Source organism: Oncorhynchus clarkii, unplaced genomic scaffold (assembly GCF_045791955.1).
Source record: "Oncorhynchus clarkii lewisi isolate Uvic-CL-2024 unplaced genomic scaffold, UVic_Ocla_1.0 unplaced_contig_2103_pilon_pilon, whole genome shotgun sequence".
NCBI classification, from domain to species: domain Eukaryota; kingdom Metazoa; phylum Chordata; class Actinopteri; order Salmoniformes; family Salmonidae; genus Oncorhynchus; species Oncorhynchus clarkii.
The window spans coordinates 230,220-245,454 of NW_027260993.1; the positions used below are offsets into that span (position 1 = coordinate 230,220).

Consider the following 15,235-nt stretch of genomic DNA (forward strand, 5'->3'; position numbering starts at 1 on the left):
AACCTGTCACTATGAATTTAGTAGGTTGTCGCACATATGTACCACTTCAAATTGCAAACTGATTTGCCCTGCAGTGTCCTTCCCAGGTGTTCTAGTGGTGCACCAGACCCTCCTGCAGCAAAGCACCCCCACAACATGATGCTGTGCTTCACGGTTGGGATGTGTTCTTCGGCTTGGGAGCCTCCCCCTGTTCGATATAGGACTCGTTTGCCTGTGGATATAGACCATTTTGTACCTGTTTCCTCCAGCATCTTCACAAGGTCCTTTGCTGTTGTTCTGGGATGGATTTGCACTTTTCGACCCAAAGTACGTTCATCTCTAGGAGACAGAACGAGTCTCCTTCCTGAGCGGTATGACTCCTGCGTGGTCCCATGGTGTTTATACTTGCGTACTATTGTTTCTACAGATGAGCGAGGTACCTTCAGGCGTTTGGAAATTGCTCCCAAGGATGAACCAGATTTGTGGAGGTCTACATTTTTTTTCTGAGGTCTTGGCTGATTTCCTTTGGTTTTCCCATGGAGTCAAGCAAAGAGGCACTGAGTTTGAAGGTAGGCCTTGAAATACATCTACAGGTACACCTCCAATTGACTCAAAGGATGTCAATTAACCTATCAGAAGCTTCTAAGCTTCTAAGCCATGACATCATTTTCGGGAATTTTCCAAACTGTTTAAAGGCACAGCCAACTTAGTGTATGTAAACTTCTGACCCACTGGATTTGTGATACACTGAATTATAAGTGAAATAATCGGTCTGTAAACAATTGTTGGAAAAATTACTTGTGTCATGCACAAAGTAGATGTCCTAACCGACTGCCAAAACTATAGTTTGTTAACAAGAAATGTGTGGAGGGGTTGACAAACAGGTTTTAATGACTCCAGCCTAAGTGGATGGAAACTTACGACTTCAACTGTATGTACCAGCTCACACTGGGAACCGATTTTCACTCTAGTACCCTTCCCTGGTGGTCTAGTGGTTAGGATTCGGCGCTCTCACCGCCGCGGCCCGGGTTCGATTCCCGGTCAGGGAACTACTCTTTTGCTACATGTTTACTTGTGCAACCTGTCACTATGAATATGGAAGTTATCGCACATATGTACCAGCTCACACTGGGAACCAATTTGCACTGTAGGACCCTTCCCTGGTGGTCTAGTGGTTAGGATTCGGCGCTCTCACCGCCGCGGCCGGGTTCGATTCCCGGTCAGGGAAATAGTCTATGCTCCTTGTTTACTTGTGCAACCTGTCACTATGAATTTAGTAGGTTGTCGCACATATGTACCACTTCAAATTGCAAACTGATTTGCCCTGCAGTGTCCTTCCCAGGTGTTCTAGTGGTGCACCAGACCCTCCTGCAGCAAAGCACCCCCACAACATGATGCTGTGCTTCACGGTTGGGATGTGTTCTTCGGCTTGGGAGCCTCCCCCTGTTCGATATAGGACTCGTTTGCCTGTGGATATAGACCATTTTGTACCTGTTTCCTCCAGCATCTTCACAAGGTCCTTTGCTGTTGTTCTGGGATGGATTTGCACTTTTCGACCCAAAGTACGTTCATCTCTAGGAGACAGAACGAGTCTCCTTCCTGAGCGGTATGACTCCTGCGTGGTCCCATGGTGTTTATACTTGCGTACTATTGTTTCTACAGATGAGCGAGGTACCTTCAGGCGTTTGGAAATTGCTCCAAAGGATGAACCAGATTTGTGGAGGTCTACATTTTTTTTCTGAGGTCTTGGCTGATTTCCTTTGGTTTTCCCATGGAGTCAAGCAAAGAGGCACTGAGTTTGAAGGTAGGCCTTGAAATACATCTAGGGAAATAGTCTATGCTCCTTGTTTACTTGTGCAACCTGTCACTATGAATTTAGTAGGTTGTTGCACGTATGTACCACTTCAAATTGCAAACTGATTTGCCCTGCAGTGTCCTTCCCAGGTGTTCTAGTGGTGCACCAGACCCTCCTGCAGCAAAGCACCCCCACAACATGATGCTGTGCTTCACGGTTGGGATGTGTTCTTCGGCTTGCTGTGTTCGATATAGGACTTGTTTGCCTGTGGATATACTATGAATATAGAAAGACCATTTTGTACCTGTTTCCTCCAGCATCTACCCTTCCCTGGTGGTCTAGTGGTTAGGATTCGGCGCTCTCACCGCCGCGGCCCGGGTTCGATTCCCGGTCAGGGAACTACTCTTTTGCTACATGTTTACTTGTGCAACCTGTCACTATGAATATGGAAGGTTATCGCACATATGTACCAGCTCACACTGGGAACCAATTTGCACTGTAGGACCCTTCCCTGGTGGTCTAGTGGTTAGGATTCGGCGCTCTCACCGCTGCGGCCCGGGTTCGATTCCCGGTCAGGGAAATAGTCTATGCTCCTTGTGCAACCTGTCACTATGAATTTAGTAGGTTGTCGCACATATGTACCACTTCAAATTGCAAACTGATTTGCCCTGCAGTGTCCTTCCCAGGTGTTCTAGTGGTGCACCAGACCCTCCTGCAGCAAAGCACCCCCACAACATGATGCTGTGCTTCACGGTTGGGATGTGTTCTTCGGCTTGCGAGCCTCCCCCTCTTCGATATAGGACTCGTTTGCCTGTGGATATAGACCATTTTGTACCTGTTTCCTCCAGCATCTTCACAAGGTCCTTTGCTGTTGTTCTGGGATGGATTTGCACTTTTCGACCCAAAGTACGTTCATCTCTAGGAGACAGAACGAGTCTCCTTCCTGAGCGGTATGACTCCTGCGTGGTCCCATGGTGTTTATACTTGCGTACTATTGTTTCTACAGATGAGCGAGGTACCTTCAGGCGTTTGGAAATTGCTCCCAAGGATGAACCAGATTTGTGGAGGTCTACATTTTTTTTCTGAGGTCTTGGCTGATTTCCTTTGGTTTTCCCATGGATTCAAGCAAAGAGGCACTGAGTTTGAAGGTAGGCCTTGAAATACATCTACAGGTACACCTCCAATTGACTCAAAGGATGTCAATTAACCTATCAGAAGCTTCTAAGCTTCTAAGCCATGACATCATTTTCGGGAATTTTCCAAACTGTTTAAAGGCACAGCCAACTTAGTGTATGTAAACTTCTGACCCACTGGATTTGTGATACACTGAATTATAAGTGAAATAATCGGTCTGTAAACAATTGTTGGAAAAATTACTTGTGTCATGCACAAAGTAGATGTCCTAACCGACTGCCAAAACTATAGTTTGTTAACAAGAAATGTGTGGAGGGGTTGACAAACAGGTTTTAATGACTCCAGCCTAAGTGGATGGAAACTTACGACTTCAACTGTATGTACCAGCTCACACTGGGAACCAATTTAGTACCCTTCCCTGGTGGTCTGGTTAGGACCCTTCCCTGGTGGTCTAGTGGTTAGGAGTTATCGCACGTATGCGCTCTCACCGCCGCGGCCTCACCGCCGCGGGGTTCGATTCCCGGTCAGGGAAATAGTCTATGCTCCTTGTTTACTTGTGCAACCTGTCACTATGAATTTAGTAGGTTGTCGCACATATGTACCACTTCAAATTGCAAACTGATTTGCCCTGCAGTGTCCTTCCCAGGTGTTCTAGTGGTGCACCAGACCCTCCTGCAGCAAAGCACCCCCACAACATGATGCTGTGCTTCACGGTTGGGATGTGTTCTTCGGCTTGCTGTGTTCGATATAGGACTTGTTTGCCTGTGGATATAGACCATTTTGTACCTGTTTCCTCCAGCATCTTCACAAGGTCCTTTGCTGTTGTTCTGGGATGGATTTGCATTCGACCCAAAGTACGTTCATCTCTAGGAGACAGAACGAGTCTCCTTCCTGAGCGGTATGACTCCTGCGTGGTCCCATGGTGTTTATACTTGCGTACTATTGTTTCTACAGATGAGCGAGGTACCTTCAGGCGTTTGGAAATTGCTCCCAAGGATGAACCAGATTTGTGGAGGTCTACATTTTTTTTCTGAGGTCTTGGCTGATTTCCTTTGGTTTTCCCATGGAGTCAAGCAAAGAGGCACTGAGTTTGAAGGTAGGCCTTGAAATACATCTACAGGTACACCTCCAATTGACTCAAAGGATGTCAATTAACCTATCAGAAGCTTCTAAGCTTCTAAGCCATGACATCATTTTCGGGAATTTTCCAAACTGTTTAAAGGCACAGCCAACTTAGTGTATGTAAACTTCTGACCCACTGGATTTGTGATACACTGAATTATAAGTGAAATAATCGGTCTGTAAACAATTGTTGGAAAAATTACTTGTGTCATGCACAAAGTAGATGTCCTAACCGACTGCCAAAACTATAGTTTGTTAACAAGAAATGTGTGGAGGGGTTGACAAACAGGTTTTAATGACTCCAGCCTAAGTGGATGGAAACTTACGACTTCAACTGTATGTACCAGCTCACACTGGGAACCGATTTGCACTGTAGTACCCTTCCCTGGTGGTCTAGTGGTTAGGATTCGGCGCTCTCACCGCCGCGGCCCGGGTTCGATTCCCGGTCAGGGAACTACCGCTCTCCCGGTCAGGGAAATATGTTTACTTGTGCAACCTGTCACTATGAATTTAGTAGGTTGTCGCACATATGTACCACTTCAAATTGCAAACTGATTTGCCCTGCAGTGTCCTTCCCAGGTGTTCTAGTGGTGCACCAGACCCTCCTGCAGCAAAGCACCCCCACAACATGATGCTGTGCTTCACGGTTGGGATGTGTTCTTCGGCTTGCGAGCCTCCCCCTCTTCGATATAGGACTCGTTTGCCTGTGGATATAGACCATTTTGTACCTGTTTCCTCCAGCATCTTCACAAGGTCCTTTGCTGTTGTTCTGGGATGGATTTGCACTTTTCGACCCAAAGTACGTTCATCTCTAGGAGACAGAACGAGTCTCCTTCCTGAGCGGTATGACTCCTGCGTGGTCCCATGGTGTTTATACTTGCGTACTATTGTTTCTACAGATGAGCGAGGTACCTTCAGGCGTTTGGAAATTGCTCCCAAGGATGAACCAGATTTGTGGAGGTCTACATTTTTTTTCTGAGGTCTTGGCTGATTTCCTTTGGTTTTCCCATGGATTCAAGCAAAGAGGCACTGAGTTTGAAGGTAGGCCTTGAAATACATCTACAGGTACACCTCCAATTGACTCAAAGGATGTCAATTAACCTATCAGAAGCTTCTAAGCTTCTAAGCCATGACATCATTTTCGGGAATTTTCCAAACTGTTTAAAGGCACAGCCAACTTAGTGTATGTAAACTTCTGACCCACTGGATTTGTGATACACTGAATTATAAGTGAAATAATCGGTCTGTAAACAATTGTTGGAACAATTACTTGTGTCATGCACAAAGTAGATGTCCTAAACGACTGCCAAAACTATAGTTTGTTAACAAGAAATGTGTGGAGGGGTTGACAAACAGGTTTTAATGACTCCAGCCTAAGTGGATGGAAACTTACGACTTCAACTGTATGTACCAGCTCACACTGGGAACCAATTTGCGCTGTAGGACCCTTCCCTGGTGGTCTAGTGGTTAGGATTCGGCGCTCTCACCGCCGCGGCCTGGGTTCGATTCCCGGTCAGGGAAATAGTCTATGCTCCTTGTTTACTTGTGCAACCTGTCACTATGAATTTAGTAGGTTGTCGCACATATGTACCACTTCAAATTGCAAACTGATTTGCCCTGCAGTGTCCTTCCCAGGTGTTCTAGTGGTGCACCAGACCCTCCTGCAGCAAAGCACCCCCACAACATGATGCTGTGCTTCACGGTTGGGATGTGTTCTTCGGCTTGCTGTGTTCGATATAGGACTTGTTTGCCTGTGGATATAGACCATTTTGTACCTGTTTCCTCCAGCATCTTCACAAGGTCCTTTGCTGTTGTTCTGGGATGGATTTGCACTTTTCGACCCAAAGTACGTTCATCTCTAGGAGACAGAACGAGTCTCCTTCCTGAGCGGTATGACTCCTGCGTGGTCCCATGGTGTTTATACTTGCGTACTATTGTTTCTACAGATGAGCGAGGTACCTTCAGGCGTTTGGAAATTGCTCCCAAGGATGAACCAGATTTGTGGAGGTCTACATTTTTTTTCTGAGGTCTTGGCTGATTTCCTTTGGTTTTCCCATGGAGTCAAGCAAAGAGGCACTGAGTTTGAAGGTAGGCCTTGAAATACATCTACAGGTACACCTCCAATTGACTCAAAGGATGTCAATTAACCTATCAGAAGCTTCTAAGCTTCTAAGCCATGACATCATTTTCGGGAATTTTCCAAACTGTTTAAAGGCACAGCCAACTTAGTGTATGTAAACTTCTGACCCACTGGATTTGTGATACACTGAATTATAAGTGAAATAATCGGTCTGTAAACAATTGTTGGAAAAATTACTTGTGTCATGCACAAAGTAGATGTCCTAACCGACTGCCAAAACTATAGTTTGTTAACAAGAAATGTGTGGAGGGGTTGACAAACAGGTTTTAATGACTCCAGCCTAAGTGGATGGAAACTTACGACTTCAACTGTATGTACCAGCTCACACTGGGAACCGATTTTCACTCTAGTACCCTTCCCTGGTGGTCTAGTGGTTAGGATTCGGCGCTCTCACCGCCGCGGCCCGGGTTCGATTCCCGGTCAGGGAACAACTCTTTTGCTACATGTTTACTTGTGCAACCTGTCACTATGAATATGGAAGGTTATCGCACATATGTACCAGCTCACACTGGGAACCAATTTGCACTGTAGGACCCTTCCCTGGTGGTCTAGTGGTTAGGATTCGGCGCTCTCACCGCTGCGGCCCGGGTTCGATTCCCGGTCAGGGAAATAGTCTATGCTCCTTGTTTACTTGTGCAACCTGTCACTATGAATTTAGTAGGTTGTCGCACATATGTACCACTTCAAATTGCAAACTGATTTGCCCTGCAGTGTCCTTCCCAGGTGTTCTAGTGGTGCACCAGACCCTCCTGCAGCAAAGCACCCCCACAACATGATGCTGTGCTTCACGGTTGGGATGTGTTCTTCGGCTTGGGAGCCTCCCCCTGTTCGATATAGGACTCGTTTGCCTGTGGATATAGACCATTTTGTACCTGTTTCCTCCAGCATCTTCACAAGGTACTTTGCTGTTGTTCTGGGATGGATTTGCACTTTTCGACCCAAAGTACGTTCATCTCTAGGAGACAGAACGAGTCTCCTTCCTGAGCGGTATGACTCCTGCGTGGTCCCATGGTGTTTATACTTGCGTACTATTGTTTCTACAGATGAGCGAGGTACCTTCAGGCGTTTGGAAATTGCTCCCAAGGATGAACCAGATTTGTGGAGGTCTACATTTTTTTTCTGAGGTCTTGGCTGATTTCCTTTGGTTTTCCCATGGAGTCAAGCAAAGAGGCACTGAGTTTGAAGGTAGGCCTTGAAATACATCTACAGGTACACCTCCAATTGACTCAAAGGATGTCAATTAACCTATCAGAAGCTTCTAAGCTTCTAAGCCATGACATCATTTTCGGGAATTTTCCAAACTGTTTAAAGGCACAGCCAACTTAGTGTATGTAAACTTCTGACCCACTGGATTTGTGATACACTGAATTATAAGTGAAATAATCGGTCTGTAAACAATTGTTGGAAAAATTACTTGTGTCATGCACAAAGTAGATGTCCTAACCGACTGCCAAAACTATAGTTTGTTAACAAGAAATGTGTGGAGGGGTTGACAAACAGGTTTTAATGACTCCAGCCTAAGTGGATGGAAACTTACGACTTCAACTGTATGTACCAGCTCACACTGGGAACCGATTTTCACTCTAGTACCCTTCCCTGGTGGTCTAGTGGTTAGGATTCGGCGCTCTCACCGCCGCGGCCCGGGTTCGATTCCCGGTCAGGGAACTACTCTTTTGCTACATGTTTACTTGTGCAACCTGTCACTATGAATATGGAAGGTTATCGCACATATGTACCAGCTCACACTGGGAACCAATTTGCACTGTAGGACCCTTCCCTGGTGGTCTAGTGGTTAGGATTCGGCGCTCTCACCGCCGCGGCCCGGGTTCGATTCCCGGTCAGGGAAATAGTCTATGCTCCTTGTTTACTTGTGCAACCTGTCACTATGAATTTAGTAGGTTGTCGCACATATGTACCACTTCAAATTGCAAACTGATTTGCCCTGCAGTGTCCTTCCCAGGTGTTCTAGTGGTGCACCAGACCCTCCTGCAGCAAAGCACCCCCACAACATGATGCTGTGCTTCACGGTTGGGATGTGTTCTTCGGCTTGGGAGCCTCCCCCTGTTCGATATAGGACTCGTTTGCCTGTGGATATAGACCATTTTGTACCTGTTTCCTCCAGCATCTTCACAAGGTCCTTTGCTGTTGTTCTGGGATGGATTTGCACTTTTCGACCCAAAGTACGTTCATCTCTAGGAGACAGAACGAGTCTCCTTCCTGAGCGGTATGACTTGCGTACTATTGTTTCTACAGATGAGCGAGGTACCTTCAGGCGTTTGGAAATTGCTCCCAAGGATGAACCAGTGGTCTACATTTTTTTTCTGAGGTCTTCTGATTTCCTTTGGTTTTCCCAAGCAAAGAGGCACTGAGTTTGAAGGTAGGCCTTGAAATACATCTACAGGTACACCTCCAATTGACTCAAAGGATGTCAATTAACCTATCAGAAGCTTCTAAGCTTCTAAGCCATGACATCATTTTCGGGAATTTTCCAAACTGTTTAAAGGCACAGCCAACTTAGTGTATGTAAACTTCTGACCCACTGGATTTGTGATACACTGAATTATAAGTGAAATAATCGGTCTGTAAACAATTGTTGGAAAAATTACTTGTGTCATGCACAAAGTAGATGTCCTAACCGACTGCCAAAACTATAGTTTGTTAACAAGAAATGTGTGGAGGGGTTGACAAACAGGTTTTAATGACTCCAGCCTAAGTGGATGGAAACTTACGACTTCAACTGTATGTACCAGCTCACACTGGGAACCAATTTGCACTGTAGGACCCTTCCCTGGTGGTCTAGTGGTTAGGATTCGGCGCTCTCACCGCCGCGGCCTGGGTTCGATTCCCGGTCAGGGAAATAGTCTATGCTCCTTGTTTACTTGTGCAACCTGTCACTATGAATTTAGTAGGTTGTCGCACATATGTACCACTTCAAATTGCAAACTGATTTGCCCTGCAGTGTCCTTCCCAGGTGTTCTAGTGGTGCACCAGACCCTCCTGCAGCAAAGCACCCCCACAACATGATGCTGTGCTTCACGGTTGGGATGTGTTCTTCGGCTTGCGAGCCTCCCCCTCTTCGATATAGGACTCGTTTGCCTGTGGATATAGACCATTTTGTACCTGTTTCCTCCAGCATCTTCACAAGGTCCTTTGCTGTTGTTCTGGGATGGATTTGCACTTTTCGACCCAAAGTACGTTCATCTCTAGGAGACAGAACGAGTCTCCTTCCTGAGCGGTATGACTCCTGCGTGGTCCCATGGTGTTTATACTTGCGTACTATTGTTTCTACAGATGAGCGAGGTACCTTCAGGCGTTTGGAAATTGCTCCCAAGGATGAACCAGATTTGTGGAGGTCTACATTTTTTTTCTGAGGTCTTGGCTGATTTCCTTTGGTTTTCCCATGGATTCAAGCAAAGAGGCACTGAGTTTGAAGGTAGGCCTTGAAATACATCTACAGGTACACCTCCAATTGACTCAAAGGATGTCAATTAACCTATCAGAAGCTTCTAAGCTTCTAAGCCATGACATCATTTTCGGGAATATTCCAAACTGTTTAAAGGCACAGCCAACTTAGTGTATGTAAACTTCTGACCCACTGGATTTGTGATACACTGAATTATAAGTGAAATAATCGGTCTGTAAACAATTGTTGGAACAATTACTTGTGTCATGCACAAAGTAGATGTCCTAAACGACTGCCAAAACTATAGTTTGTTAACAAGAAATGTGTGGAGGGGTTGACAAACAGGTTTTAATGACTCCAGCCTAAGTGGATGGAAACTTACGACTTCAACTGTATGTACCAGCTCACACTGGGAACCGATTTTCACTCTAGTACCCTTCCCTGGTGGTCTAGTGGTTAGGATTTGGCGTTCTCACCGCCGCGGCCCGGGTTTGATTCCCGGTCAGGGAACTACTCTTTTGCTACATGTTTACTTGTGCAACCTGTCACTATGAATATGGAAGGTTATCGCACATATGTACCAGCTCACACTGGGAACCAATTTGCACTGGGGGACCCTTCCCTGGTGGTCAAGTGGTTAGGATTCGGCGCTCTCACCGCCGCGGCCCGGGTTCGATTCCCGGTCAGGGAAATAGTCTATGCTCCTTGTTTACTTGTGCAACCTGTCACTATGAATTTAGTAGGTTGTCGCACATATGTACCACTTCAAATTGCAAACTGATTTGCCCTGCAGTGTCCTTCCCAGGTGTTCTAGTGGTGCACCAGACCCTCCTGCAGCAAAGCACCCCCACAACATGATGCTGTGCTTCACGGTTGGGATGTGTTCTTCGGCTTGGGAGCCTCCCCCAGTTCGATATAGGACTCGTTTGCCTGTGGATATAGACCATTTTGTACCTGTTTCCTCCAGCATCTTCACAAGTTCCTTTGCTGTTGTTCTGGGATGGATTTGCACTTTTCGACCCAAAGTACGTTCATCTCTAGGAGACAGAACGAGTCTCCTTCCTGAGCGGTATGACTCCTGCGTGGTCCCATGGTGTTTATACTTGCGTACTATTGTTTCTACAGATGAGCGAGGTACCTTCAGGCGTTTGGAAATTGCTCCCAAGGATGAACCAGATTTGTGGAGGTCTACATTTTTTTTCTGAGGTCTTGGCTGATTTCCTTTGGTTTTCCCATGGAGTCAAGCAAAGAGGCACTAAGTTTGAAGGTAGGCCTTGAAATACATCTACAGGTACACCTCCAATTGACTCAAAGGATGTCAATTAACCTATCAGAAGCTTCTAAGCTTCTAAGCCATGACATCATTTTCGGGAATTTTCCAAACTGTTTAAAGGCACAGCCAACTTAGTGTATGTAAACTTCTGACCCACTGGATTTGTGATACACTGAATTATAAGTGAAATAATCGGTCTGTAAACAATTGTTGGAAAAATTACTTGTGTCATGCACAAAGTAGATGTCCTAACCGACTGCCAAAACTATAGTTTGTTAACAAGAAATGTGTGGAGGGGTTGACAAACAGGTTTTAATGACTCCAGCCTAAGTGGATGGAAACTTACAACTTCAACTGTATGTACCAGCTCACACTGGGAACCGATTTTCACTCTAGTACCCTTCCCTGGTGGTCTAGTGGTTAGGATTCGGCGCTCTCACCGCCGCGGCCCGGGTTCGATTCCCGGTCAGGGAACTACTCTTTTGCTACATGTTTACTTGTGCAACCTGTCACTATGAATATGAAAGGTTATCGCACATATGTACCAGCTCACACTGGGAACCAATTTGCACTGTAGGACCCTTCCCTGGTGGTCTAGTGGTTAGGATTCGGCGCTCTCACCGCCGCGGCCCGGGTTCGATTCCCGGTCAGGGAAATAGTCTATGCTCCTTGTTTACTTGTGCAACCTGTCACTATGAATTTAGTAGGTTGTCGCACATATGTACCACTTCAAATTGCAAACTGATTTGCCCTGCAGTGTCCTTCCCAGGTGTTCTAGTGGTGCACCAGACCCTCCTGCAGCAAAGCACCCCCACAACATGATGCTGTGCTTCACGGTTGGGATGTGTTCTTCGGCTTGCTGTGTTCGATATAGGACTCGTTTGCCTGTGGATATAGACCATTTTGTACCTGTTTCCTCCAGCATCTTCACAAGGTCCTTTGCTGTTGTTCTGGGATGGATTTGCACTTTTCGACCCAAAGTACTTTCATCTCTAGGAGACAGAACGAGTCTCCTTCCTGAGCGGTATGACTCCTGCGTGGTCCCATGGTGTTTATACTTGCGTACTATTGTTTCTACAGATGAGCGAGGTACCTTCAGGCGTTTGGAAATTGCTCCCAAGGATGAACCAGATTTGTGGAGGTCTACATTTTTTTTCTGAGGTCTTGGCTGATTTCCTTTGGTTTTCCCATGGAGTCAAGCAAAGAGGCACTGAGTTTGAAGGTAGGCCTTGAAATACATCTACAGGTACACCTCCAATTGACTCAAAGGATGTCAATTCACCTATCAGAAGCTTCTAAGCTTCTAAGCCATGACATCATTTTCGGGAATTTTCCAAACTGTTTAAAGGCACAGCCAACTTAGTGTATGTAAACTTCTGACCCACTGGATTTGTGATACACTGAATTATAAGTGAAATAATCGGTCTGTAAACAATTGTTGGAAAAATTACTTGTGTCATGCACAAAGTAGATGTCCTAACCGACTGCCAAAACTATAGTTTGTTAACAAGAAATGTGTGGAGGGGTTGACAAACAGGTTTTAATGACTCCAGCCTAAGTGGATGGAAACTTACGACTTCAACTGTATGTACCAGCTCACACTGGGAACCGATTTTCACTCTAGTACCCTTCCCTGGTGGTCTAGTGGTTAGGATTCGGCGCTCTCACCGCCGCGGCCCGGGTTCGATTCCCGGTCAGGGAACTACTCTTTTGCTACATGTTTACTTGTGCAACCTGTCACTATGAATATGGAAGGTTATCGCACATATGTACCAGCTCACACTGGGAACCAATTTGCACTGTAGGACCCTTCCCTGGTGGTCTAGTGGTTAGGATTCGGCGCTCTCACCGCTGCGGCCTGGGTTCGATTCCCGGTCAGGGAAATAGTCTATGCTCCTTGTTTACTTGTGCAACCTGTCACTATGAATTTAGTAGGTTGTCGCACATATGTACCACTTCAAATTGCAAACTGATTTGCCCTGCAGTGTCCTTCCCAGGTGTTCTAGTGCACCAGACCCTCCTGCAGCAAAGCACCCCCACAACATGATGCTGTGCTTCACGGTTGGGATGTGTTCTTCGGCTTGGGAGCCTCCCCCTGTTCGATATAGGACTCGTTTGCCTGTGGATATAGACCATTTTGTACCTGTTTCCTCCAGCATCTTCACAAGGTCCTTTGCTGTTGTTCTGGGATGGATTTGCACTTCTTCGACCCAAAGTACGTTCATCTCTAGGAGACAGAACGAGTCTCCTTCCTGAGCGGTATGACTCCTGCGTGGTCCCATGGTGTTTATACTTGCGTACTATTGTTTCTACAGATGAGCGAGGTACCTTCAGGCGTTTGGAAATTGCTCCCAAGGATGAACCAGATTTGTGGAGGTCTACATTTTTTTTCTGAGGTCTTGGCTGATTTCCTTTGGTTTTCCCATGGAGTCAAGCAAAGAGGCACTGAGTTTGAAGGTAGGCCTTGAAATACATCTACAGGTACACCTCCAATTGACTCAAAGGATGTCAATTAACCTATCAGAAGCTTCTAAGCTTCTAAGCCATGACATCATTTTCGGGAATTTTACAAACTGTTTAAAGGCACAGCCAACTTAGTGTATGTAAACTTCTGACCATCTGGATTTGTGATACACTGAATTATAAGTGAAATAATCGGTCTGTAAACAATTGTTGGAAAAATTACTTGTGTCATGCACAAAGTAGATGTCCTAACCGACTGCCAAAACTATAGTTTGTTAACAAGAAATGTGTGGAGGGGTTGACAAACAGGTTTTAATGACTCCAGCCTAAGTGGATGGAAACTTACGACTTCAACTGTATGTACCAGCTCACACTGGGAACCGATTTTCACTCTAGTACCCTTCCCTGGTGGTCTAGTGGTTAGGATTTGGCGTTCTCACCGCCGCGGCCCGGGTTTGATTCCCGGTCAGGGAACTACTCTTTTGCTACATGTTTACTTGTGCAACCTGTCACTATGAATATGGAAGGTTATCGCACATATGTACCAGCTCACACTGGGAACCAATTTGCACTGTGGGACCCTTCCCTGGTGGTCAAGTGGTTAGGATTCGGCGCTCTCACCGCCGCGGCCCGGGTTCGATTCCCGGTCAGGGAAATAGTCTATGCTCCTTGTTTACTTGTGCAACCTGTCACTATGAATTTAGTAGGTTGTCGCACATATGTACCACTTCAAATTGCAAACTGATTTGCCCTGCAGTGTCCTTCCCAGGTGTTCTAGTGGTGCACCAGACCCTCCTGCAGCAAAGCACCCCCACAACATGATGCTGTGCTTCACGGTTGGGATGTGTTCTTCGGCTTGGGAGCCTCCCCCTGTTCGATATAGGACTCGTTTGCCTGTGGATATAGACCATTTTGTACCTGTTTCCTCCAGCATCTTCACAAGGTTGTGGGATGGATTTTCACTTTTCGACCCAAAGTACATCTACAGGTACACCTCCAATTGACTCAAAGGATGTCAATTAACCTATCAGAAGCTTCTAAGCTTCTAAGCCATGACATCATTTTCGGGAATCTCTAGGAGACAGAACGAGTCTCCTTCCTGAGCGGTATGACTCCTGCGTGGTCCCATGGTGTTTATACTTGCGTACTATTGTTTCTACAGATGAGCGAGGTACCTTCAGGCGTTTGGAAATTGCTCCCAAGGATGAACCAGATTTGTGGAGGTCTACATTTTTTTTCTGAGGTCTTGGCTGATTTCCTTTGGTTTTCCCATGGAGTCAAGCAAAGAGGCACTGAGTTTGAAGGTAGGCCTTGAAATACATCTACAGGTACACCTCCAATTGACTCAAAGGATGTCAATTAACCTATCAGAAGCTTCTAAGCTTCTAAGCCATGACATCATTTTCGGGAATTTTCCAAACTGTTTAAAGGCACAGCCAACTTAGTGTATGTAAACTTCTGACCCACTGGATTTGTGATACACTGAATTATAAGTGAAATAATCGGTCTGTAAACAATTGTTGGAAAAATTACTTGTGTCATGCACAAAGTAGATGTCCTAACCGACTGCCAAAACTATAGTTTGTTAACAAGAAATGTGTGGAGGGGTTGACAAACAGGTTTTAATGACTCCAGCCTAAGTGGATGGAAACTTACGACTTCAACTGTATGTACCAGCTCACACTGGGAACCGATTTTCACTCTAGTACCCTTCCCTGGTGGTCTAGTGGTTAGGATTCGGCGCTCTCACCGCCGCGGCCCGGGTTCGATTCCCGGTCAGGGAACTACTCTTTTGCTACATGTTTACTTGTGCAACCTGTCACTATGAATATAGAAAGTTATCGCACATATGTACCAGCTCACACTGGGAACCAATTTGCACTGTAGGACCCTTCCCTGGTGGTCTAGTGGTTAGGATTCGGCGCT

At 46.0% G+C, this 15,235-nt stretch overlaps 10 non-coding genes across 10 annotated transcripts; all 10 read left to right on the top strand.

Annotated features, from left to right (window-relative positions):
* Positions 1-956: 956 nt before the first annotated feature.
* Positions 957-1,028, top strand: trnae-cuc (transfer RNA glutamic acid (anticodon CUC)). Its single transcript has one exon. It is a non-coding gene; the product is annotated as a tRNA-Glu (tRNA).
* Positions 1,029-2,101: 1,073 nt separating this feature from the next.
* Positions 2,102-2,173, top strand: trnae-cuc (transfer RNA glutamic acid (anticodon CUC)). The gene has a single exon. It is a non-coding gene; the product is annotated as a tRNA-Glu (tRNA).
* A 2,239-nt stretch (positions 2,174-4,412) lies between these two features.
* On the top strand, positions 4,413-4,484 carry trnae-cuc (transfer RNA glutamic acid (anticodon CUC)). The gene has a single exon. It is a non-coding gene; the product is annotated as a tRNA-Glu (tRNA).
* A 2,042-nt stretch (positions 4,485-6,526) lies between these two features.
* Positions 6,527-6,598, top strand: trnae-cuc (transfer RNA glutamic acid (anticodon CUC)). The gene has a single exon. It is a non-coding gene; the product is annotated as a tRNA-Glu (tRNA).
* Positions 6,599-7,763: 1,165 nt separating this feature from the next.
* On the top strand, positions 7,764-7,835 carry trnae-cuc (transfer RNA glutamic acid (anticodon CUC)). The gene has a single exon. It is a non-coding gene; the product is annotated as a tRNA-Glu (tRNA).
* A 109-nt stretch (positions 7,836-7,944) lies between these two features.
* Positions 7,945-8,016, top strand: trnae-cuc (transfer RNA glutamic acid (anticodon CUC)). The gene has a single exon. It is a non-coding gene; the product is annotated as a tRNA-Glu (tRNA).
* A 3,232-nt stretch (positions 8,017-11,248) lies between these two features.
* trnae-cuc (transfer RNA glutamic acid (anticodon CUC)) lies at positions 11,249-11,320 on the top strand. The gene has a single exon. It is a non-coding gene; the product is annotated as a tRNA-Glu (tRNA).
* Positions 11,321-11,429: 109 nt separating this feature from the next.
* Positions 11,430-11,501, top strand: trnae-cuc (transfer RNA glutamic acid (anticodon CUC)). The gene has a single exon. It is a non-coding gene; the product is annotated as a tRNA-Glu (tRNA).
* Positions 11,502-12,476: 975 nt separating this feature from the next.
* trnae-cuc (transfer RNA glutamic acid (anticodon CUC)) lies at positions 12,477-12,548 on the top strand. Its single transcript has one exon. It is a non-coding gene; the product is annotated as a tRNA-Glu (tRNA).
* Positions 12,549-15,021: 2,473 nt separating this feature from the next.
* On the top strand, positions 15,022-15,093 carry trnae-cuc (transfer RNA glutamic acid (anticodon CUC)). Its single transcript has one exon. It is a non-coding gene; the product is annotated as a tRNA-Glu (tRNA).
* Positions 15,094-15,235: the final 142 nt, after the last annotated feature.